The sequence below is a fragment of the Hyla sarda genome, chromosome 5, assembly GCF_029499605.1.
Source record: "Hyla sarda isolate aHylSar1 chromosome 5, aHylSar1.hap1, whole genome shotgun sequence".
NCBI classification, from domain to species: Eukaryota; Metazoa; Chordata; class Amphibia; order Anura; family Hylidae; genus Hyla; species Hyla sarda.
Genome location: NC_079193.1, coordinates 268401269 through 268426701, shown reverse-complemented (window position 1 = coordinate 268426701; position 25433 = coordinate 268401269). Strand labels below are relative to the sequence as shown.

The 25433-nt window shown below is 40.6% G+C and overlaps 1 protein-coding gene across 7 annotated transcripts in view; it reads right to left on the bottom strand.

Moving 5' to 3' along the window:
- The window catches only part of GREB1L (GREB1 like retinoic acid receptor coactivator), a 134748-nt gene that overhangs the window by 103842 nt on the left and 5473 nt on the right, over positions 1 to 25433 (bottom strand). The window contains exon 2 of one of the 7 annotated variants that reach the window (XM_056521683.1): positions 21605 to 21790. The exons of the other annotated variants lie outside the window; for them this stretch is intronic. The gene's annotated coding sequence lies outside the window, so the exon portion shown is untranslated. The remainder of the gene's footprint in view (positions 1 to 21604; positions 21791 to 25433) is intronic. 7 annotated transcript variants of the gene reach the window in all.

Sequence of the window (25433 nt, the reverse complement as noted above, 5' to 3'; positions counted from 1 at the left end):
GAGATCAATTATATTGAATCTGATTAAAACATGCCCACAAATAAAAAAGACTAAGGCTAAGTTTCCACTTGGTTTTTTTTCTGGCAGTTTTTGGAAAACTGCCACTGCAGTTTTTGAGCCAGAAGTGTTTGTATTCAAGAAGAATAAGACATCTAAAGGAAGGACTTACACTTCTCTCTTATGGATCCATTTCTGACTTTGGCTCAAAAACTGCAGTGGCAGATCACCAAAAACTGCCAGAAAAAAAACAAACAAGTGGAAACTTAGCCTAAAGGCTGGCAGATGAATGTTGACCAAACCAGCCAATTTCTGCATAACCAATCTAAAGTGGGAGATGTTCACACGGCAGAAATTTCATAATGGAATCTACTGGAAAAATTCGGCAGCAGAAATTCTGCTAAATTTACTGCATATTTTGTTAAATGGGCACTGTCATGAAATCAAAAAATTGATGTGTTGTAGTACTGAAGTACTACAACATATCTCTAATAAACTTTAATTAAAAAAAGTGATTTTAAAAAAGTTTAAAATCACTTTTAAATTCGGCCACTAGGGGGTCGCCCTCCTAGTGGCCGAATGCATTGGGCAGTCACTAATGAATTTCGACACGTTGAAGCCTGGCAACGAGTGGGAATTCATTCACTGCGGTGCTCGCTCCTACCTGTCAATCAGACAGGCAGGAGCGAGCGCTTTGAATGAAGAGGACGCGCACAGGCTCCCTGGCAGGCCCCGGCGACAGGTAAGATTATCTATGTTGTGTCTGTTACTGAATGTTTTTGCGGGAGGGGGGGGTAGTGAGTTGTGCGGCGCAGCGGGGCCAGGGGGGGTTGTGGGCTGCGCGGCGGGAGCGGGATGGGCCATCACGGTGTGCCTCCAGTTGTTTCCCCACTACAACTCCCAGCATGCCCTGACAGCCAGTAGATGTCAGGGCATGCTGGGAGTTGTAGTGGTGAAACAGCTGGAGACACCCTGTTAGGAGAACTAAGGGCGGAAGTTGGCCCCCAGCAGGCATCAGTGACGTGGTGCCTGCTGGGGAATTCTGCCTGGTAGTGAGCACACTAACAGGCAAACTAAATGCCATTTTTAAAATAGTAAAAAAATAAAAATAAAGGCAGGGAGGGTGTTAGGGATAGATGGGCAATAGGCAGGGACAGAAAGAAAAAAAAAACATGATGGTGGGAGATACCCTTTAAATAAGGGTTTCATTCACATAGTGAAACACCACAGCAGAAATTCAGAAAAAAATATTGAATAGGTTTTTAAATTTTGTAGAATTCTGTGCGGAATCCCAATTAAGTCAATGGGACTTTGAATTTCGGCAGACTTCTGTGTTTTGAGCACACAGAAATTCTGCCAAAATTTCTCAAATTCTTCAAAATTGCAGCAAGCTTTGCAGAACGGAATTTGAGCGGAATCACAGAATTTCTGCCGTATGAACATAGCCTTAGTCAGCTAGATTTCAACACGCTTAATGTTTTGTTTAAAGGAATACTCCCGTGGAAAACTTTTTTTTTTTTTTTTTTTTAAATCAACTGGTGCCAGAAAGTTAAACAGATTTGTAAATCACTTCTATTAAAAAATCTTAATCCTTCCAGTACTTTTTAGGGGCTGTATACTAAAGAGAAATCCAAAAAAGAAACGCATTTCCTCTGATGTCATGACCACAGTGCTCTCTGCTGACCTCTGCTGTCCATTTTAGGAACTGTCCAGAGCAGCATATGTTTGCTATGGGGATTTTCTTCTGCTCTGGACAGTTCCTAAAATGGACAGCAGAGGTCAGCAGAGAGCACTCTGGTCATGACATCAGAGGAAATGTATTTCTTTTTTGGATTTCTCTTTAGTATACAGCCCCTAAAAAGAACTGGAAGGATTAAGATTTTTTAATAGAAGTGATTTACAAATCTGTTTAACTTTCTGGCACCAGTCGATTTAAAAAAATAAAAAAATAAAAGTTTTCCATGGGAGTACCCCTTTAAGAAAGTCTGAAGGAATTGCTTTAGTCCCAAAGAGCATTTCACCAGCCAACAACATCCAACATTTATGATCACCTCAAACTATTGGGCCTTACTACACAAAAGAAAATGTAATATTCTCACATGCCCTTCACACCCCATACAAAATATTTCATAAACTTTGTTTTATTGAACTATACATTGAGATGCTTTTTTTTAAACTCTACGTATAAAATTTCAGATTAAAGTGTTGACATAACTCCCCTGTTATTGTATTATTAGGTTGTGAAGACAGACAAACATTTTACAACATCAGCTAGGATTCACACTTACAAAGCTCCGGACGGAAAAATTCTAAGCGTGGCATGTGCCGACTGATAAGAACAGTGCATGAACAAGTCCATTCTTTTGACTAGGAATTTCAACATCAGAATATCAGCTGCTAAAATTCCGTAGTGTGCACTGTGCAGTGGAATCCCATTGCCAGCGTATAATAAGTTTAACTGACAGCTGGTTCACCTGCACCAAACCCAATACATGGGGTTATAGAGCAGATTTAAATGAGATAACTTACTTGGAATCGTGGTCCAGTTCCGGAGATTGACCCCTTATTATCCTCCATATCTAATATATTAATCACTGGCTTTGCACAATAGATGGGTCTGGCATACCTAGCATCCCTGCCTCCATCCGCTCTGCTCTGATATGCCTGCTCACAGAGCGCTCACATGGGCGAAGGGTTCCCCATGAACATTCATGAGGTGGATAGAGATGGAGGCAGGGATGCTGGGGTATGCGAGGTCTTGCCTCCATTGCACAAAGCCGGTGACTAACATATTAGCAATGTAGGCTAATAAAAGGTCTATCTCCAGAACTGGACCACAGATACCTCATTTTAATCTAGTTCACCTGCACTTTAGCCATGTGTATTGGATTTAGTGTGGGTGAACCAGCTGTCAGTTTTGCTGTAAATAAAAATTTATGGAATTTATTATAATGCAAAACAGGTTACGGAAATAAATGTACACTATGAATTAATTCACTAGCTGCAATCCCTTTTTATAGTAATGGAAAATTGAAGAGGGTAAAAATCTCCTGGGCACTAAATAGCAAGGAATGTAACAATTCCCGTTTCCAAACGTTTACTTTTCTTTCCAAACAGCATCTCAAAGTTAATTAGGCACCGGGGTATGAGGTCATGGCCTAAATCCCTGACTATGTTGACTACCTGCAGAGTGCTCCTGTATGTGAAGACTCAGAGTTCATTCCCAGTAAACTAAAGACTTGGACATTCCATCTGAATGCCATTGCTAGAACAAGCCCATAAAATTCTCTAAGCTTGGGATTCTAAATAACTGATTGGCCCTAGGCTGAAAGGCGGGGGAGAAAAAAAACACTTATTCTGTCATATGAAAAAGCCATAATCATTAAGTTACGGGCCTACTATAAAACAGCACTAAATTAGAGACACTCAATGCATTGACGGGCCTGTGACCAAGTTAAGCTAATCTAAATAGCCTATTCTTCGGTGAAAGTCATAATGAAAGTGAGGTCTTAAAATAGAGCAATTGCACATTATAGGAGTACACACCTACAAGAAGGTCAAGCAGCGGCCATGAGTGTCACATATTCAAGGCAAAACTAGCCGCTGCTACTATGGATGTAGAGAAAACATATAAAAAAAAAAAATAAACACCTTTTCACAACTATAGGTCTTAAAAACTACCCAACAAATAAAAGGTTAAAGACAGACAAGAAAGGAATATAACTTCTAAAGACTCCAATGGACATCAGAAAAAAAAACTTCTGATTTTGGTGGAACTGGCCAACGGTCCAATGGGTCGGAGGGCATTCTGACTGCTGATGGTTTGGACATGTTCAACTGAACAAGAGTTTTAGAGAATACTCCAACAGTGGTTTAACCTGTCCTTATGCCTTTTAGAATAAATGTTTGGCCAAATCAAATATTTATGTGTAGGAAGGGATCAGGAGTGATAGCTCTTGGCCAAACAACCATTGTCCTATGTGCGTGGGTACCCTTACATTTAGGACTGTTTACAGCAATGTTTTTTGCTTTCAATCAGGGTTTATTTATTTATTTTTTGCATTCTTGTTAAAGATACCAAAACATGATAAGAGACACATACCCCAAAATAAGCCAATAGGCTTTATTAGGATCGAAAACTCATCCAACATAGTTGTCATAGCATGGGCATGACCAGAAGCTATAATATCAGTAACAACCAAGCCCAACAATTATTAATAGGAGGACGATCGCACAGGCCATTTTAGTATTCTTCATCCAGGTTTCAAGGTTAAAGTTTCCTTCTTTAATCCCGTCCTATTTAGAACTACAGCTATGATAAGTAACACCAGTTGTCTTTTTTTTAGCACTGTATCAATGATCTTCTGTTAACATTAGTAGCTTTCTCAGATGAAAAGGTTGATATTGATAAAAGAAAAAAAATCTTTACATATAGAAGCCACTGCAGCTTAAAGCAGTGGTAATGATTCCAAGTGCTTCCAGCATCACAAATGGTGTCCAGTCTTCAAAGATTTTACAGTGCAAAGCTATCCTGGCTATCTCATCCATCACTGTAGGTCAAGTCATTCATCACAATAGTAAAACTGCAGGGTTTTGTTCTAACAGATAGGCGATCTGCATATCAAAAGGAGGCCGGTATGCATTCTTAATGCAATTAGAGCAAATGCTGGAGCTTTTAGGCTTGGTAAACAAAAATTTACATTTAGAAATGGTCTCAGCTCCACAACAAAGTGGGGTCAGCAAGCTTAGAAAAGTAGTTAATGCAAAAGGACTTTAAGTCTATAATTACAATGAACCAGTCGGAAAGCCAGGACAGTGCATACGTATCTAAAGCACTCATACTTGCTTCTTGATACCGAAAGCTAAAGTGGTCACCAAGTTCAGATGGATGAATTTTAAAGCCATTTACTCAAGACCACACCAGAAAACATACATGCATAGATATATTGCAAACACAAAGTCTATATAATTGGACGGGTAACCAGCTCTAATATAGGGAGGTTCTTGTGTAGTAGCATGTGTATACAAAGCTCTTAAGGAGTGGGGAAATATTTGCATTAATGGCATTATATTGTTTGGAGACAGTGGCTAAAACCCAAACAAGTATGGTGTCTTGATAGTAAAGCTGGTAGGACAGATACAGTTATAGCTAAACAAATAAATAAGAAACAAAAATTATAATATATATATATATATATATTCTCACACAAACAGACATTAAAATTTATATACTACAGGTTTGTCCCTTTAAAAGGAAACAAATTTTATGCAGCTTTCCCTTGTATGCCAGTAAGTGCCATTTAATCCCGTAGACACTGGGACTCTGTGACCTAGAGTTTTATCAGTCCTGCTCTGACCCTGACCAGTTACTGTCACACTCCCACACAAAAATATTTGCTCAGCATTTTGTTTCTTCAGTTGAGAGGGCCAATCTTTCCAAATGCTGTACATTAAACCATTTTGGTTTCTGTTTCAATAAATAATACAAGGCAATAGTTGACAGTTTAAATGGGCACTGTCATGAACATTTTTTTTATATGTTGTAGTACTGATGTACTACAACATATTTCTAATATACTTTAATAATTTTTTTGTCATTAAAATACTTTAATTTTGAAATCCGGCCACTAGGGGTCTCCCTCCTAGTGGCCGGCTGCAGCCAGCTGTGATGTCACAGATGAATTCGGACTGATCCCGGCCGGGCATCGGTCCGAATTCAGTCAGGCTGAGCTCGCTCCCTGCCTGTCAGACAGGCGGGAGCGAGCGCCCTGAGCTATGAGGATGCTCGCAGGCTCCCTGGCCTCGCACGCCGCCCCCGACTCCCAGTGTGAGTGAAAACCCTGGTGCCCCGGCTCCCGGAGTGAGTGAAAACACTGCACTTTTGTCTTTTTTTTTTTTGGGGGGGGGGGGGGGGGGGATAGCGGGTTGCACGACGGGGCAGGGGGTTGGGGGTATGGCGGTTAGCATGGCAGGGTTCAGGAGAGTGGGATGTGCTGCAGCAGTAACACACATACTGTTTTCTCCACAGGGGGCCTCCAGTTGTTTCTCCACTATAACTCCCAGCATGCCCTGATGGCCCCAATAAATGTCAGGGCAAGCTGGGAGTTGTAGTGGTGAAACAGCTGGAGGCACCCTGTATAGGTGAAATAAGGGCGGAAGTGTCAGCCCCAGCAGGCATCAGTGACGTCGTGCCTGCTGGGGAAGTCTGCCTGGTAGTGAGCACACTACCAGGCAGACAAAAAGCCATTTTTAATATAGTAAAAAAAAAATCTAAAAGGAAGGGAGGGGGTTAGGTAGGTATAGATGGGCAATAGGCAGGGACAGAAAAAAAAAAAAAAAGGATGGTGGGAGCTACTCTTTAAATATTTCATGTTGGTTACTACACTGGCCAGTTTCCTAAACCTGACTACTCCCTAAAGTCCACAAACATATGCAAAGAAAATACCAGGGGTAATTTGAACTGTAGACAACTTTCTTTTATTTTCTAGTGTAAGAATGCGCTAGCTGTATATTATATATCTATCAATTATCACCTACCTGGCCTGAACTTCATTTCGGCCATAATCCATATGTTCAGCGATAATCTGTTATCGCATGCAAATGTATAAAATGCACAGACCACAAGTACTGTATTTTTCGGTATATTAACCACCATTTCCCCCGTACATAAAACTGATCAAAGAAAAACTAGCCCTAATTCCCAAAGTAACTAATGGATGAACATGATGGATGCATCTTTCAACAACAGTACCACTAAGTAACCATTTTCAAATGTGTTCTGGGGGAACAAAAAGCTGGAATCTAGCTGGTTGCCCCTTGTTCGTAGTGTAAGTAAAACATATATAGAGAAATCTATTTCATTAATTACATCTATAATATTATACACAATGTCAAGAACACTAGAAAGGCAATTTTTACAAAGTGTAATTTTTTTTTCAAAGCAATATTTATTTGCAGTCTCGTTTCTTTGGTTACAAGTTATTTTTCTTACTAAAAAAAGGTTTTGGGCATCCTGGATCAAGAGAAAGGAGAATGTATCAGCCCCATTCTAGGGGTAAATGCTTCATTACAAATGTACCAAAATACTAATTTAGTCTGTGTACACTCCAAGGAGGAAAAAAAACTAGAAGCCTGTCTCCATCCATAGCCAAGTGATGTTTGAAATGATTCATTTGTACTTCAGCTCACGCTGTTCTCCTACAGTGCAGGCTTATAAAGAAAACTCAACCCTTATCTGCACAGAGCAGTACATTTTGTACAATGCACTTCATATTTTCACTGTCTGCCATAAATAACTAGAAACAAAATGCCAGAATGAATTATGCTCTCAGATACGTCAGCCAAAATAAATAAAAAATCTACTTGAACATGACCTTTTCACCTCTTGCAACACTTAACCCCTTAAGGACCGGAGGTTTTTCCGTTTTTGCATTTTCGTTTTTTGCTCCTTGCCTTTAAAAAATCATAACTCTTTCAAATTTACACCTAAAAATCCATATGATGGCTTATTTTTTGCGCCACCAATTCTACTTTGTAATGAAGTCAGTCATTTTGCCCAAAAATCTATGGTGAAGCGGGAAAAAAAATCATTGTGCGACAAAATTGAAAAAAAAACGCTGTTTTGTAACTTTTGGGGGCTTCCGTTTCTACGTAGTACATTTTTCGGTAAAAATGACACCTGATATGTATTCTGTAGGTCCATACGATTAAAATGATACCCTACTTATATAGGTTTGATTTTGTCGGACTTCTGGAAAAAATCATAACTACATGCAGGAAAATTAATACGTTTAAAATTGTCATCTTCTGACCCCTATAACTTTTTTATTTTTCCGTCTATGGGGCGGTATGAGGGCTCATTTTTTGTGCCGTGATCTGAAGTTTTTAACGGTACCATTTTTGCATTGATAGGACTTATTGATCACTTTTTATTCATTTTTAAATGATATAAAAAGTGACCAAAAATGCACTATTTTGGACTTTGGAATTTTTTTGCGCGCACGCCATTGACCGAGCGGTTTAATTAATGATATATTTTTATAATTCGGACATTTCCGCACGCGGTGATACCACATATGTTTATTTTAATTTTTATTTACACTGTGTTTTTTTTTTTTATTGGAAAAGGGGGGTGATTCAAACTTTTAATAGGGGAGGAGTTAAATGATCTTTATTCACTTTTTTTTTTCACTTTTTTTGTGCAGTGTTATAGGTCCCATAGGGACCTATAACACTGCACACACTGATCTTCTATGTTGATCACTGGTTTCTCATAAGAAACCAGTGATCAACGATTCTGCCGCATGACTGCTCAGGCCTGGATCTCAGGCACTGAGCAGTCATTCGGCGATCGGACAGCGAGGAGGCAGGTAGGGGCCCTCCCGCTGTCCTGTCAGCTGTTCGGGATGCCGCGATTAGCCGCGGCTATCACGAACAGCCCGACTGAGCTAGCCGGGAACTTTCACTTTCACTTTTAGCCGCGCGGCTCAGCTTTGAGCGCGCGGCTAAAGGGTTAATAGCGCGCGGCGCCGCGATCGGCACTGCGCGCTATTAGAGGCGGTTCCCGGCTTCACTATGACGCCGGGCCCGCCATGATATGACGCGGGGTTACTGTGTAACCCCGCGTTATATCAGAAGAGCAGGACCAAGGACGTACCGGTACGTCCTTGGTCCTTAAGGGGTTAAAGGGGTACTCCGGTGGAAAACTTTATATTTTTTTTTTTATCAACTGGTGCCAGAAAGTTAAACAGATTTGTAAATTACTTCTATTAAAAAATCTTAATCCTTCCAGTTCTTATTAGCTGCTGAAAACTACAGAGGAAATTATTTTCTTATTGGGACACAGTGCTCTCTGCTGACATCTCTGTCCATTTTAGGAACTGTCCAGAGCAGCATATGTTTGCTATGAGGATTTTGTCCTACTCTGGACAGTTCTTAAAATGGACAGAGGTGTCAGCAGAGAGCACTGTGCTCGTGATTCAGCAGAGAGCTCCAAAAAGAAAATAATTTCCTCTGTAGTATTCAGCTGCTATTAAGTACTGGAAGGATTAAGATTTTTTAATAGAAGTAATTTACAAATCTAACTTTGTTGCACCAGTTGATAAAAAAAAAAAAAAAAAAAAAAAAAAAAAAAGGTTTTCCACGGGAGTACCCCTTTAGACAGCCTGTACCTGTGATGCTTGGTGTACTTTAGATTGTTGGTAACAGAACTCACTACTACTTACCAAAGAGTCTGAGAAAATGTTATGTATTTCAGAAGCACAGTTACAGTCATTTTATTGAGACAAACCAAAAATTTAGATGCTGGTTTCAAATTTATAGGCATATCGGCAACATGGCTCCTAGGATTTGTCTAGCCCCAATTTTTAAACTAGGCTTTGTCCCATCAGCACAATTCCTTCCAATATACCCAAATGGGAAGTTGATTAACAATCCCCTTTAAAAGCCAACTGTTTTGGAGCATCTGGAAATAGCAGTTCCTATTCTCATCTCATCCCTGTAGGAGGATACGGTGGTCCATTCATTAATCTTACATTTCACTGCGGGGGAGGAAGTGGCTGCCTGCATCAGCACAGGACAAACCTTTTAAATGTGAGCACCTCAAGGCTTCCAGGAAACAAGTACAAGTTACCAAGCTCATCTATAATCTCATAAGATCATATGTAAAGAAACTACAACAGGACTCTATGGTTATCTGAGGCAATATCTTTGCAAAGGTGCGATCTTATTCCAACTTGAAGACAAAATATCAACAGGTTAGAGCACCCTAACCTGTTGATATAGGCTAAGAGAGCAGGTTACACAGATCATGGTGACACAATAGGTGTGCCCAATGCATAATTGCTAATAGGGTATACATGTCCGATCATGGGGAGTCTGACCGCTGGGTTGGCCCTTGAGCTCAACAGTGACCAGAGCGGCACATCAGAATAAAGCAACAAGTCACATGCGAGCTGCTGCTCCAGTCATCTTTGTGAGCACCAGAGATAACAGAGCAATATACTGCTATCTTCAGCACTCCTATAGACAAAGAATGGAGCAGCATCGCACGTGTGTGACCCGCAGCTTCCTTCTCACGAGGAACTCTTTCTCTTTCACAGGTAATCTGACATTTAATCTCTTTACTGTTTAAGGCTGTAATACTCCTTTAGGGTCTATTCACATGTACAGTATTCTGCGTAGATTTGATCCGCAGATTTGATACGCAGGATTTCAAGCTGTGTTCAGTCAGATTACATTGAAATCTGCAGCAGAAAATCCTGCGCATCAAATCTGTACAGAATACTGTACGTGTGAATAGACCATTAAAGAGTTTATTTCTGTACAAAGTATGTTCAGAATTTTAGGCAGAGCAAAAACCTGTCAAAAAAATGCAAACACTGCTGTCGATGACTGAACTTTAGGAATATGTCTTATCGGGTGTACAAACCATGTGATCTGCTGAAGGAGTGTGCATCCCTCACCAAGTCAGCAAAAAGATGAATGATGTTATTAGGAGTTCCTAGTCCTGACACACAAACCAGTAAGAACAAATCTTTGCACAGTGTACCTTACTCTATGCCAGGCTAGGTTAGTTCTGAATGATCACAACTGCAGCACCCTGGCCAAACCTTCAAAGAGCACCCACATCTCTAGAGAACAGCCATGATTTCTTACTACACTTTGTACTTGAATAACCAGTCTGCCATAACACTGTGTCCTCATGCATCACTATTAGTCTCACTCTAAGTCTGTTCTCTGGCTGACACCTCCAAAGCACGTATATAGCCACAGGGTTGCTGTACTAATGTAAGGTGAAGACTGCAGACAGATTTCAATTAAGCAGTGTGAAGTTTTTCAGGAGAAAGGAAACAGACAAGTTCTGTAGGACAAATATCAACAAATGTTGAAGGACAGTTACCACTCACGTGTCCCAGAGATGTCATAAGATCACAGACGCCACAAATGGACAACTTGGCATCAACTATATCATACATGTGATGTTGATTTTGATGTTGAACATGTAATGGAGCTAGACACAATGCAATCGTTCTACCATGATGCTGTCCTTGCAGCTGCTCTTCAGTCCTCTGTGACATAGCTCTCCTTATCTGTGTATGGGACAGTATCATGGTTGGCAGGGCACGAGCAGCCACCGGGAACCACTTCAATGACTGGTAACCTAGGTCTCAATGGCCAGAGCATCAAAGTAAATCATGGTGTCCTGAAATCCTGCTTCATGCTCAGGCTGGGTTCACACTACGTTTTCTCCCATATGGGAGCGCATACGGCAGGGGGGAGCTGAAACCTTGCACTCCCGTATGCCTTCGTATGCGCTCCCGTATGTCATTCATTTCAATGAGCCGGCCGGAGTGAAACGTTCGGTCCGGTCGGCTCATTTTTGCGCTGTATGCACTTTTACAACCTGTCCTAAAACCGTGGTTGATCACAGTTTTAGGTACGGGGGGAAAGCGCATACAGCGCAAAAATGAGCCGACTGGACCGAACATTTCACTCCGGCCGGCTCATTGAAATGAATGACATACGGGAGCGCATACGAAGGCATACGGGAGTGCAAGGTTTCAGCTCCCCCCTACCGTATGCGCTCCCGTATGCGCTCCCGTATGGGAAAAAACGTAGTGTGAACCCAGCCTAACATAGCATAAAACATTTGCCAGGTTCCCTTTTAAGGGTATGTTTACACATACTGTAAATGTTGTAGCAGATTTTATGTTGTGTTCAATTATTAATTTATATTGATTTACACAGCATAACATTTGCAGCATAAAATCCATGGAATAGACAGCATGTGTATACAAACCCTAAATGTAGAGCTAGATCAAAATCCAGCTACAGTGCATTCACACCACATTTTTGCAATACAGTTCCTGTATATGTTTTCAATGTGAAAACCGTATGCCAAACAATGCATCCGGTTGCATCTTGTACGGTTTTGTCCTTTTCTTTTTGCCATACCCAAAACCGTAGTCTGTAACGCTTTTTGGTGAAAAACCGTACACTTTTTTTAAATGTTTTTTAACATGAGAGTCAATGGGAACAGTATGTGCGTGCGGCTCCATCCAGTTTGCACCATACCGTTTTTGACTTTGCACAGTTTTTTTTTCTTGGAATTTTAATCAAACAAGTGAAACTTTAATATTGAATGAAAAGTTAAAAACGTATACGTTTTTTGTTTTTTTAAACGGATACAACCAGACATGATTTTTCAAACCATATACAGGTTCAAATGTGTACACACGCTTTGATACAGTTAAGTCCGGTTTTGAGGAATACGTTTATTATAAACCTAATACGGGAACTGTATTGCAAAAACATGGTGTGAATGCACCCCGATTTAAAAGAAAAGGTTACAACAATATTCGTGTTAACGGGTCATCTTTAAAATCTCTGTATGCAAATTTGCTCTCCTTCAGGAGGAAAACTTGCCAAACCAGACTGTCTAAAAAGTCTCCCCATCTGTACAAAGCTGTGTTTGGGTTCCATGCGTCCCTCAACAGCACAGAGCAGAATTCTCTTCAGTACCAGTCAATATAGTTCATGACCTGTATCTAAAGTATCTCTATACTTAACCACTTACCTGCTCTGCACTGACAGGAACCCTAAAACAACTTTATACAGATGGGTTAAAGGAGACTTTAGTTTGACTTTTAAGAGATAGTTTTCTTCCTTCTGGAGAAGAACAAACTTACATACTTTTTTTCCCTGTGGAGAATTGTCTAAAAAATAAGCATTCATACCCATGATCTATTATGTGAATCAAAAACACCTCCTACCCTGTCCTGAAATCTAAAAAGGAGTATTCCAATCTCTTAAAAAATAATATATTGCTAGGGGCACAGTAATAATATAAAACAAATTATATTTACCTACCTTGGTCTGCCCAAGCTCCTGTTTCAGCAATTTCCAATCACCAACATCGCTTAATGTTAATTCCAAGACGAGTCTTCACAGCAGGACTTGTCCACTCAGCCAGTCCCTTGCCACAGTGGTGTTCCGCCTAAGTCATTGGCTAAATGCAAGGAGGTCCTGCTAAAAAGACTTGCCTCGGAAGTAGCATTAAAGTAATGACAAGCAGGGAACTGGAAGATGCAATAATAGGAACTCTGGAGGACTGAGGTAGGATAGTATTTAATTTTACCGTGCCTGCAAAATATGAATAGTATTAGGATACTGGAATAACCCTTAAAGATCTTCAGAAGGTGAACATGGCAACACGTAGGAAGTCTAGCAAAATAATCTTAACCACTGTAGTTAAAATTAAGAAAGGACATGATCCTACCCTTACTAAAGGCCTTTTTACTTTAACAGGTAAATGAGCATTCATAGGAATGCTTGATTCCGTGTGTATTAGGGTCAGTGATCAGCTGACAAGAAAACGCTGGTTTGTTGGCTGATTGCATCTATGTGTGCCAATAAAGTCACAATTCAGCCGCACAACTCCCTTTGTAAACAGGGGATGTGCAGCAGATAATTATAAATTTCACTGGGCACACAATTTATCGAGTTGTCCTAAGCCTCTATAAACAAGCACTGCTCACACATATCGGGGGTTCTTATCGGGAACCCATTTTGCTTCTGGAAGAGGGCCCCAACTAGCAGAAACGTGCCAGAATGTACCTGCCATGAATACAAATATTAGCAGGAAAATGTTCTATATCAATTGTCAACTATCTTTGTTTGTCAGCATGACCCAGGTCAGATGTGTTTCTTTTTAATGTTATTTTGAGAAATTAACAATATTACATAAACATTTAGCTACTGAAGCTGGGAAACATGCGTGGCCAAAACATTTGCAATGAAGATATCAGGTTCTTAAGACCCTGTTGCTTAGAAACCAAGACGACAAAAGTAGGGGGATGTTACCATAGTTCTCCTGTCTAAAAAAACGCTCATAGGAGATTGTGTTTGTCTCAGCAGGTATTTAGGCTATGAAACAAAAAACAAACTCAAATGACAACTAAGCACTCCAGACCTAATCCTTATTAGTTATGCAAACCCACCCAGACCAGGATGAACTAGAAGTAACCGGGAATGTTGAACAAAAGGGGTAGAGGAAAAAGAGCGAGGCGTCACTTCCTATTTCCAGGTACTTCTTGGTATTGACCCTGAGATACTGAAGATTACTTTAATTTTACAGTATATATTTTACACATACACAAATACATCGTAAAACGGAACATAAGGAAGAAATTAGTGTTTTAGGTTATAATAATGTAATGTATATGCCCGATATATGTACAAGGAAGATGAGAAAGAAAAGAAAGGTGATGAGGATCTGTCCAACATAACTTACAAGAAGTTGCACACAGCAACACAGTTTGCCTCATCATAAGAGCATCGTGTGTTGTCTAGCAACTGGAAAAATCATGATAACCAATTCCGGCTTCTGGATTTACAATACCCCAAAACAACAGACTATTAAAACACACAAAAACATCACAGCACAGATTGAGTATAGAAAATAAAAAATGTGCAGACATATAGGAGGCACTCACCAGCAGGGTAACGTGAAAAATTTCTTGGCTTTATTTAGACATACAGGAGCAAAAGCGGACAAGTGTGGACTGCGTCCACACTTGTCCGCTTTTGCTCCTGTATGTCTAAATAAAGCCAAGAAATTTTTCACATTACCCCGCTGGTGAGTGCCTCCTATATCTCTGCACATTTATTTTCTGTATGGACTTTGTCTTGGAGGATTGAGCACCCGATACAGGATGAACGCTTGGGGTTTGTAGTTTCATACACCAGCCAGTATACTGCATGGAACTGTTTTATTTGGGCCAAGCTGTGCCGGCTTTTCCCATCTCTCTGCCCTTGCTATAGAAAATTAAGACTACAAAAGTAGGAGGTGTCCTGGGGCCTGGTATCTGAGGGTCCCTAAGTTCTCCTTGCCACATAAGATAACAGCAAAATTAATGGGGAGGGATTTCAAACCCCGGTCCTAATTAAAACCCTGCCAGTGTACAATGCCCTGGATATATCTAGAGGTGAACCCCTTTAAATAAATCCAGGTACATCTTTGACTGCTCTTTGCACCTAAATGAAATTTATTCCTGACTGTGTGCATGCATAAGTTTTAGGAAATCTGGTGAATATGCAAGGTAATAAATGGCATGGTCAGCGTAACACCCAGCATTTGAAACCCTGATTAGTGCAAAAATTTGTCAAAAATAAAAACAGCTAAATATATTGTCAAAAAATGTAAGCACAAAGTTATGTGGGAAAGGTGAAAGAAAATCTAGATATAATAAAAAAGTAGTTCAGACTCTACTTAGGGAAAGCAGGTGTTACTAATATCATCCAAACACACAGTCAAGGCTTGGCATGTCCCAGGAAACAGACAAATCCATAAAGGCATTTCCATTTAAATGAAGGAAGTCAATGGTAATTACTCCAATGCCAAAATGATAAATAGTGACCCAATGTTGATGGGCAAGCTATCAAAAGTGCATCCAGCTATTTTTTGTAAAGACATAAAACATTTCGCTCAGATTTATCAAACTTTAATAGAAAACCTGGAGTGATCTGCCCATATAAACCAATCACAGCTCAGCTTAATGAGCTCTGGATATACCTTTTGGCCCAGATTTATAACACTATGAAAGAAAACAGCAACCAATCAGAGCTCAGCTTTCATTTTACCAGAGCTCATTGAGATGCGAAAGCTGAGCTGTGATTGGTTGCTGAGGACAAATCACTTGTTTTCTTTCCTAGTGTTTTATAAATCGGGCCAACATTTATATACCATATTTATTGGCGTATAACACTTATTTTTTTTTAACAAAAATTTTAAGTTAAAAGTCTATCTGCGTGTTATAAGCTGCAACTTTCTGGCCCTGCAGAAGCTGCTGCAGTTCAATGATTTAAAGTGGCCGCTTTAAATCATGTAATTGCACCGGGTTCTGCAGGGCCACAGTCCTGCCGCCGCTCGATTCCCATGTCCCTCCCCATCTCCGGTTTTCATATTTACCTGTTGGCACACTCCCGAAGGCTCCAGCGGCATTCTGCACTGTCGCTGGGCAGTGACGAGCAACGTCGTAATGAGGACGTCACTCATCAGTGCGCAGCTACAGCGCAGGACATCACCGGAGCCTGCAGGAGTGTGCCAAAAGGTAAATATGATAACCGGAGATGGGAAGGGACATGGGAATCAGACAGCGACGGGACTATGGCCCCGAAGAAGCCGCTGCAGTTACATGATTTAAAGCGGCCGCTTTAAATCAATGAACCATAGCGGCTTCTGCGGGGCCAGAAAGATATATCGGGGTATATACGCATTTACACGCACCCGCATTTTGACAAGGATATTTGGGTAAAGAACCTCTTACCAAAATTTCCTTGGAAAAATTAGGGTGCGTGTTATAGGCTGGTGCATGTTGTACCCCGATAAATACGGTATGTGTGTGAAATTTAAAGGAAAACTGTCACTATACTACCCCCGCACTAACCAGAGGTACTGACTGGTAGTCCGGGGGACGCTGATCAATATGCTGCCTACCATGCCCCGATCCGTCAAGCCGTTCGACCGTTATCTTCATTATTCCTCATATGCAAATGATCTAACTGGCAAGGGCAGGGTTACATGCCTCCATCTGGCATTGTGACGTCATCGCGGCTCGTCCGCAGTACCTCCGGGCTTATGAATGTTCATCCCCTCCTTCCGCTCTGTACAGGACTCCACTGAGGCCGCTTCCGGGTGTTCACAGGAAGCAGCACATGTGCAGTGGAGTCCTGTACAGAGCGGGGAGGAGATGGAGAGGATGAATTCGGGCGGTTCTGCGGACAAGTGGCCCTGATGTCACAGTGCCAGAGGGAGGCATGTAACCCCACCCGTGCCAGTTAGAAGATCATTTACATATCAGGAATAATAAGGATAATGGGCGAAGGGCTGGACAGATCCGGGCATGGTAGGCAGCATTTTGATCAGCTCCCACCGCACTACCAGCCAGTACCTCTGGTTAGTTCGGGGGGAGCTTAGTGACAGTTTTCCTTTAGGAGACTGAAAATAATTTCTTTTGAACAGAATAGAATATTTTCTGCAGCATTACTTTTGCAGACATGTCTGGAGAAATATGTTCACACAATTTATTGTTCCCTGGGGGGGAAAAAAATCTGCAGAGGGTTGACAACTTGAATGCCAGATTCTTATGTAGAATAGCCACATTTAAAGGGGCACTCTGCCCCTAGACATCTTTTTCCATATCCTAAGAAAAGGAGGTCCCCCCCGATATCCAGACTGGCACCCTGGCGTTCTAAACTATTATGTAAAGAACAACTGTTTTGAGCGGCCATGTTTTTGATGTCATGCCACTCCCCGTCCATTCATGTCTAGAGGGGGCATGACGGCCCCTCCCATAGACATGAATGGAAGGGGCGAGACGTCCCAACCACAGCCACCCAAAGCCAGCGTTCTAAACATAAATTTTCAGATTGTTGGGGTGCTGGACTAGAGATCACAGTGGTCGCAGAGGCAGGACCCTCCGCTATCAGACACCACATTTGCCTATCCTTAGGATAAGGAAATATGATGTCTAGGGGCAGAGTACCCCTTTAATGAAGCTGATGAGTGTTTGGGCTACCCAGTGTAGGTTCCACACAAATTCAGGATCAAGAAGTGGATTTTTTCCAAATTGCATGTGGATTTTACACATATTTAATGCCAATTTCAACAAGAATTTCACATAAAAAAAAATATCAAAATAACATATCAGAAGAATAAAGAAATGTTCTGCCAATGAGACATTTCTCCTGCTGACATTAGTAATTGTATAAGTAAGACTCTCTTCTATTATAAGTCAAGCTAGAAATATATACCGGTACATACATACATCTTTAGTAATGTTTAATATATGGGAAAATATATACACATGTAGGTGGTGGTGTGTACGCGCACTCGCGTGTGTGTGGGGGGGGGGGTTGGATTTAGAATAATTTCTGCAATATCAATGCTGCGGTTTCTTTACATTTATGCAGGGAAATGGCATTGTCTGTGGCTATCTTAGTACAACTGCAGCATGTAATCTGGAATTTTAGCCGTTTTGCACTGTATTTTCCTAAAATATAATGTAAGATTGCACCTGTGACCTTTCACAGCCCAACAGCCCACCCCCTTCCCAGCAGATCACATCTTAATCTGTAATTCCCAAAGGCAAGCAGACTGTCACCTATTTCAGAGGCATGTAATGCGATCAGCCAAGACAGACAGCTGTTCCTTCTTAATACGTGAAGTTTGCCATAAAATGCTATATCCAGCATACTAACATGGGGGTCTTCTAATGTAGGGTGCAACAGAAAACTCAATAAGCATCAATATTATCAGCTTAGTTACCACCAGTATACATTTCAATTATTCCATCCAAACCTAATAAAGTAAAATTGATCCACTACCATTAGAGCTCGATGATCTGAGTGGACCCATACACATTAGCTTAAAGTGGATAAAAACTGATAATTCCAACCAAAATGGTGGTCTATCAATAATAATTTAACAATGAATGATTGTATTAGCTGACCAATGACGAGTAGAGTTTGGAATATTGTCAACAGTGTTTGGACTTTTCATCTAAAAGACTAATGAAAGAATGATATCAGAAAAATCGTTCATTCTTTGTTCAGGGTCACTGACCACATATGGCCAAATTGAACAATTGTAATGGCAAATGGAATAAAATGTGTATGGTCATGTGTTTGCACAACTCTAGGTTCTGTTTACATTTTGCTTTTATGCACTACATGTAAAAGTTATTTTACCCATCAAAATAACGAATAGTTAACTGATTTATGACATTTTGCAATGATGGATGATACCAGAGAATGTTATTTCCATGTATGACAGAAACAAAAATGTAGATGTTAAGAAGCTAACAGAGGCTCCATACACATTAATGAAAAGTCAGTTAAAGGGGTACTACGCCCCTAAACATCATATCTTCTATCCAAAGGACACCCATCGATCTCCAGCCCGGCACACCAGTGGCCAGACCCTCTGCGACCAAAGCCATCATTCCCCCTCCGGTAGACATGAATGGAGGGGGCCTGATGTCACGACCACCTGAACCCAGCATTCTGAACATAAATGTTCAGAATGCTGGGGGGCAAGGTCTGAGATCATGGGGGATCCCAGCAACCATACCCCCTGCAATCAGACATCTGGATTGGATAGGGGATAAGATGTCTAGGGGAGGAGTACCCCTTTAAATCCACCATTTTGAGCCACACTGTCCAACTGCCTAGTGCGTATGAAGCCCCCCCTCAACCAATAATGTCAGAGGAGACAAGGATAAGGCATGTTAGATTTCAAATGCTTGAATCTTTTGTTTTCAGGGAGATAAACCAATACCAAAGCTGTCTGGCAGCGGCTTAACCTTCCTCTCTCCAATCAGAGATGGGGGATAAATTCTACTATCAAGAAAAAAAGTGGAAGTTTGATTTCTCACTGCAAATAAGTGTCTGGCAGCAACCTATTTCCCTCTACCAATTGAGAACACATGCAGGCTTGGCCAAAGTCCCTTATTTGGGAGGAAAAACAGCTGTCCAGCAGACAGACATTGCAAATGTATGGCCACCTTTCCTGTTTGGTTAGAACTGGTTAGATTTGCGGCATAGATTCAGTGATGGGCTTCAACTACTGGTAATTAGTCCTTTATTGTAAAACATGCTCGATTACACATTATGCACAAACCTGTAACCTTTTAAACCAGTAACAGGTTGTTGTGCATGTTTTTACAATAAAACTTTAACTGGAGAAATCTGGAGTTGAAGTTCACTGCTGAAGCTGTGCCACTGGGAAGGTCCTGTATGTTCTTTTATGGAATTCCATACAAGTCTGAATTATAAATGTATCACTTAACTTTTGGAGAGAGATAACAGTGGAGCAAAGGGAGTAATACAATCTGCACCAAATGCAGTTCTGAAGGTGTTTGTGTGCGTGTTGCCAATAGGATATACATGTATACCGTGATGCAGGGAACATCTTATGAATATTACATACATCTGGCACATGTAAACCCAGTTTTTTGTGTTGTTTTTGTGCAGATGGGACAGCATGTTCAGTGTTCACATACAGTAGACGGCAGAAAAACTGTAGTAATCATCATCATTAAAAGTCATCATAATGAAGGGACTATCCTTTTCCACTGTGTGGCTTTTCCAAGCACATGCACATATGCAACAGATGTCTTGCAAGGTCATACTGCCCCAGCTATTTTCAAAATTTATTGCTTTGTATAACCATTCAATTCAGGTCAACACAATCTATTTGTCACTCGTACTAGGACAAACTAAACCCAAACAATGAAACTGTCAGACAAATTCTCAAATAAATTTTTATCGATCTCTATGTAAAGCTTACATATTAAGTGTTCTAGAGGACCACACAAAGAACATTCACATTGCTCCTGCCCAAATCGAACCTGCAATCTCAAGTCACTACATCATTTGCAGTTACCAATAGTCAAAACTTTTTCTGGGCCATGATCTGAAAATGCACTTATGTATTCCCATCTAGACACCTCACCGCTCCACCAAATGAAGCCAACTCATTTGTGTACAGAGGAGTGCAGCAATTTTCTTCCCCATACACACCTGAGATACATGAAAAAATACTATCACAACCATCAACAACACTCAGTAGTGAGGGGTGTTTACCTAGTAATGTAAATAGATCCACAGAACATAGTAACTGGCCTTAGGAAATATGCAGAAAAAAAGAAAAATATTGTCAAATTCATCATCCTGGGAAGGAAAACCTCTAAAAAGGTAGAAAACTATTATAGTTAAAGGGCTATATACAGTGGTCCCTCAAGTTACAATATTAATTGGTTCTGGGACGACCATTGTATGTTGAGACCATAACTCTATGGAAACCTGGTAATTGGTTCAAAAGGCACCAAAATGTCATCCAAAAATAGGAAAAAGTGAGGATTAAAGATAAATAAGTAGATAACTAATAAAGATAGAGCAAATCCTTACATATAAAAGTAAGAAAGATCTGCTGGGAGCTGTAAATCACTGTCTATGTCAGTGTTTTCCAAGCAGGGAGCCTCCAGCTGTTGCTAAACTACAACTCCCAGCATGCCCGGACAGCCAAAGGCTGTCCGGGCATGCTGGGAGTTGTAGTTTTGCAACAGCTGGGGGCACTCTGCTTGGGAAGCACTGGTCTATGTAGAGGACAGGAGCTTCTTCAGGGTCCTGTACAGAACACGCAATGTCCTAAAAATAACATGGAGCCGCCCTCACCTGGTGTCAAAAGGAGCAGGTAACCCTGGCCCAAAGAGTAGTACAGAACATGTAATACCTCCCTGTACTGTAGGGGATGCTACCAGACACCAGTCAGTGCATACACTTCAGTAATACAGGGGTTTTACCAGTGAATGCCCATTCTGATTGGTCAGTTCATTGACACGTTTCACAGATCTGGTCTGTTCGTAGCATTGTATGTTGAGTCTGGTTTCAACTTACAATGGTCCAGAAAAGACCATTGTATGTTGAAACTATTGTATGTTGAGGCCATTGTAAGTTGAGGAATCACTGTATATATATATATATATATATATATATATATATATATATACCCAAAATGCCTTAAGCCAGAAATATTGTTACTCACAGATCACCTCTGGTCAGCAGCCTGGTCTTAAGGGCTCATTCACATTAAGGAATCTCTGTCCGGAGATATTCTGCGTGGAGATTGCAACATGTTCGTTCTTACGGCAGAGTCTGGAATCCGATGGCCTCAGTGGTCACGTGCTGTTCTCCTGGCACCACCACACAGTGTTAGGAGTATGACAAGTCACTGATGAGTAATCATTTGTTGTTTTAATGCGTCTAGGGCAACTTAATGCTAAATAGAAACTTTAAACCATTCAACCTTAAGTCATATTGCTTAGATAGCTGGCCGTTCTCTCTCCACTTCATATTTAGAGATGCGAAATGTTAAATGTTAGAGATGTTAAATGTGAATAGGGTGGTCCGCTGCTGCCAGACACCTCCGCTATCAGCTTATCAACCCTGATAACTATAAGTTTTGGAATCCAACTGTCCCACCCTTTTCTGGGACATCATCTGTAGGGAGGTCATTATACACATTAGCCCGCTAGTCCTGCTGAAATTGGCAAGTATTAGCAGGGACAATTTTTTTCTCCTCAATATAATCCAATGTGTACAGCTAACTTAAAGGGGTACTCCGCTGCTCAGTGTTGGGAACAAACTGTTCCGAACGCTGAAGCAGGTGCCGGGAGCTCATGACGTCACACCCCACCCCCTCGATGCAAGTCTATGGGAGGGGGCATGACTGCTATCACGCCCCTTACCATAGACTTGAATTGAGGGGAGGGGCATGATGTCATGAGGGGGGTGGGGCTATGACGTCACGAGCAAACCAAGCTGCAAAAATGACCTATGAAGACCCATGGCCTTTCCTGCTCTGTCAGATTTAGTAAATATTTGAAAACCCCATAAAATAAAAATTTTGGAACATCTTTCCTCACAGCTGTCTATTGTGCCATTCCTTTGTTATTATAACTGGAAATGTATGACTAAATAGCCAATCAGATGTTACCATTTGGGTGTGTGACCCTACACTGTCAGCTGTGATTGGATAGTGTCAGACAGTGAAGAGACACGCCCTCAACTTTTAACACACAGTTGGCTATTCAGTCATATTTTTTAGAAGCAATAAAAGAGAAACGGCACAACATAGAGCCTTTCAAAAACATACTGATAGGTGCATTTAGATTGTAAGCCTCAATGGGGACAGGGGCAAAAAAATTTTAAGATGAATACAAGTATTCATCAAAACAGGGCCGACAGGAGAAGCTATAGGGCTGACAGGAGAAGCTGCAGGTCCTCTTTAAAATGGGAACTTTTCATCCTGCCCGAACAACAAGTCATAGGAGCAGTCCCCAATTTCTCCCCCACCCCCAAGGCCTTTAATACCGTAAAAGGAAACCTGTAGTAAATAACTGAAATTTTTGCCAATGGCATCAACTTTAACAGAAGGTTACACAACAGACCTAAACTTTACTTTTAATAGATACAATAAACACTTTCATATTAGTCTCCAGCTGAATTTCACAAGCTTCTAAAAGTTGGAACTCCCCATGAAAATGTGTTTTCTATTAACATTAGGCAAACAAAAGCTGCAGAGACAAGATAAAAATAAAAGTCAAAGGGAGAAGCGATGTGGAAAGTATACAAAGTGAAAAAAACACATTGATAAATCTAAGTAAATTAAAAATATCTAAGAAGAGATAACATAATAATGGCTCAAAAGATTCCCTTATCAGGTCAAGGACAGATACTATTGTCAGCGGGGAGGGGGGGGGGGGGGGGGGAGGCAAAATGCATTTTACTATAAGAAAGACAACTTAATGTAGTTCACTACTATCCTCTTATAAAAGAGCTATAAAAAAATAAAATAAAAGAACATCACAATCATAATGTTTTAGGGTAGTATTTTGTTGTGCAATATTTTGCTGTGTATTTGTTGCTCAATATTTTCCTTTTTTTCCCCAAAGTCAATGGGTAGCAAAATACAGCGCCAATTTTGCTACCCATTGACTTCAATGGGTATGAAAATACACAGCAAAATATTTCATGAGTGCCCCTTCTATTAAGCTAAATAAAATAGTGCAAATAGTAATGCCCATACAAGTAACACCTTTATAAACCTTTTGGTTACCCTACTTGAGTATTGGATATTTGCAGACTTATAGGATTATAGGAAAAAGTGGGCCTCCTAATGGTTATACTTACTTCACTTTTTATAGATGACAGTAGTAGTTATATCCTCCTTAACTTTTGCCTCAATCCTAGAAACCTTTTCCACAGCAAGGTAGTTTTGAGTTCCTTGGGCTAGTGACCAAAGTATACACCTAAATCGTTCCAGTAAGGAAAGTTCACAACAATCTGCCCCTACAGTGGCACACTCACAACTACTAAAATAAAATTCTGTGCAAACATTCCCCTGGAAGAACATGCGCTAGGACCACTAGGAAATGTGCCATCCCATAGACGGCAATGCATTTCCGTGCAGACTCCGCACATAAAATAGACATGTCTATTCTTTCTACGGATTTTGGAATCGGGATTGCCACAGCAGAAACGTCTGCCGCGGAAATTTCGCTGTGTACATAGTGAAGGAGAATGTCGTCCGAAAAGTTCTCAACCCTAACTTCATTAAAAAAATTAAAAAAACACTGAAAATGAGTACAGTATAACCTATCATCATTCTAAATGTGAACATTTGTGTTAAAAATCCTTGTTCAATTGACAAGTTCTTAGTCATGAAAGTAACAAGATGATTTACATCAAACTGACTGATACACAATGTATAATATATTAAAGTTTATTCTTCATTCTCAATGGAATACCCAAAGAAATAATTAAAGGGGTATTCCAGGAAAAAACTTTTTGATATATATTAACTGTCTCCAGAAAGTTAAACAGATTTTTAAATTACTTCTATTAAAAAATCTTAATCCTTTCAGTACTTATGAGCTTCTGAAGTTAAGGTTGTACTTTTCTGTCTAAATCCTCTCTGATGACACCTGTCTCGGGAAACGCCCAGTTTAGAAGAGGTTTGCTATGGGGATTTGCTTCTAAAATGGGCGTTTCCTGAGACACGTGTCATCAGAGAGGATTAAGACAGAAAAGAACAACCTTAACTTCAGAAGCTCATAAGTACTGAAAGGATTAAGATTTTTTTTAAATAGAAGTAATTTACAAATCTGTTTAACTTTCTGGAGCCAGTTGATATATATAAAAAAAAGTTTTTTCCCTGAATACCCCTTTAACCTGTATGTACAGCCTGACAAATGTTCAAACTATTTTATAGCATGAAAACTTAATCTAATTGATAACTTAAATGGGCACTGTCACCAACTTTATTTTTTGATATGTTGTACTTATGTACTACAACATATCTCTAATGTACTTTTATTTTATTTTTTTTCATTAAAAAGGTTTAATTTACATTTAAAAACCGGCTACTGAAAAAGGACTGATTTTGGAGTGGCAATCAGTCCTTTTTCAGTTAGGCTGCACTCGCTCCCTGCCTGTCAATCAGACAGGCGTGAGCGAGCGCATTGGCTCCCCAGCCACTCCTCCCGCACATCGCCGCCACCTCGTTGCCGCTGCTGTCCCTGCACGCCCGCTGCCGGACTCTGCAGTAACTGCAAGTGTAATGAGGGAACGGGGTATGCGGGGGCGTGGGGGGGGGGGGGAGGAGGGAACGGGCTAGCAAAAAAAAAAAAATAGGATGGTGGGAGCTACCCTTTAAATATTGACTAGGGGAAAAAAATTCTTACCAAGATAAAAATCAAAACACAAAAACAAATATATAATGTAGCGGCAGACCTACAGAAGAACTTAGGTAAAATTGAATTAAAGCCACATGTCCCAGCCTGACTGCGGGTCTGATGGCCCAAACTGACAGG